The sequence below is a fragment of the Ovis canadensis genome, chromosome 23 (assembly GCF_042477335.2).
Source record: "Ovis canadensis isolate MfBH-ARS-UI-01 breed Bighorn chromosome 23, ARS-UI_OviCan_v2, whole genome shotgun sequence".
In the NCBI taxonomy this organism is placed as follows: domain Eukaryota; kingdom Metazoa; phylum Chordata; class Mammalia; order Artiodactyla; family Bovidae; genus Ovis; species Ovis canadensis.
Genome location: NC_091267.1, coordinates 13,415,753 through 13,417,237, shown reverse-complemented (window position 1 = coordinate 13,417,237; position 1,485 = coordinate 13,415,753). Strand labels below are relative to the sequence as shown.

The following is a 1,485-nucleotide window of genomic DNA, read 5'->3' as shown; positions in this document are numbered from 1 at the left end:
CCTGGGATTTCTTTGGAAGGAATGATGCTAAAGCTGAAACTCCAGTACTTTGGCCACCTCATGGGAAGAGTTGACTCATTGGAAAAGACTCTGATGCTGGGAGGGATTGGGGGCAGGAGGAGAAGGGGACGACAGAGGATGAGATAGCTGGATGGCATCACTGATCGATGGACATGAATCTGAGTGAACTCCGAGAGTTGGTGATGGACAGGGAGGCCTGGAGTGCTGTGATTCATGGGGTCGCAAAGAGTCGGACACGACTGAGTGACTGACCTGAACTGAACTGAACTGAAAATTACACCAGTATGCCACATGATATTTATGTCCTTTAACCTTTGTAATCAGATTTTTTGTCTAAAATTTTAAGTGGAAAAGAGTTGAAAGATTGCTAATTTTTTTTCCAGTAAATAAGAGAGAAAGTCAAGTTTAGTACAGTTAAGCAAAACACCATGTAGTTTCTATTTTATGTATTAACACTACATTAATAATACACTTTTTTTCTTATCAACCAACCTTTGCAGACACAGTTTATTTGCATATCAAGGGCAAAATCTTCCAGAATAATGTTTAGTATGAAAATATTTTAGAGTCCATGATTTTGGAGACTGTGTCCTTGACATCCTTATTTCTCAGACTGTAGATCAGGGCATCCAAAATGGGGACTACCGCCATGTATAACCCAGACACCACTTCGACTTTGTGCCTGGAGGGTGTGGAGTTGGGCACAGAGTAGAAGAAGAGGATGGCGCTGGGGAAGATGCTGATGGCGGTCAGGCGGGAGGTGCAGGTGGAGAAGGCTTTGTGGCGACCACAGGCTGAATGCCTCTGGAGGATGGCGACAACAATAAACGCATAAGACAGGAATGATGAAGAGTGTGCTGACCTCATTAAAGGTGGAGAAAATAAAAAGCAGCAACTGGTTGAGATAAGTATCAGAGCAAGAGAAGTAAAGCAGGCAGGAGAACTCACAGAAAAAGTGATCGATTGTGTTGAAACCTTGAAATGATAATTTGATAACAGTACAGGTGAGTATTAAGGAGCAAGCTACTCCCCAAGCATAAGATCCAACCACTAACGTGGCAGAGTCTCAGGGACATGGCCACCCTGTAGAGCAGAGGGTTGCAGATGGCCACGAAGTGGTCTTAAGCCATCACAGCTAATAAAAAGGACTCAGTCATCACAAAGGTACAAAAGAAAAAGAATTGTATTACACAGCCTACAACCATGAGGTTGTACAATGGTCTTGGGAGCAACGATGGATGAATAACAGAAATCCACAAAGGAGAAGTCGCTGAGGAAAAAGTACATAGGGATGTGAAGTTTGGGATTAATTTTGATGGTTAGAATCATCCCAAGATTCCCTGCCACAGTGACACTGTAGATGGTGAAGAATGTCGAGAAGAGGGGCACTTGCAACTCTGGGTAATCGGAGAAGCCCAGGAGAGTGAATGTGGCCCCACTTTCATTTCTCTCTGACAGAAACAT

The 1,485-nt window shown here is 43.6% G+C and overlaps 1 pseudogene; it reads right to left on the bottom strand.

Annotated features, from left to right (window-relative positions):
• Positions 1-567: 567 nt before the first annotated feature.
• On the bottom strand, positions 568-1,485 carry LOC138428408 (olfactory receptor 5D18-like; annotated as a pseudogene).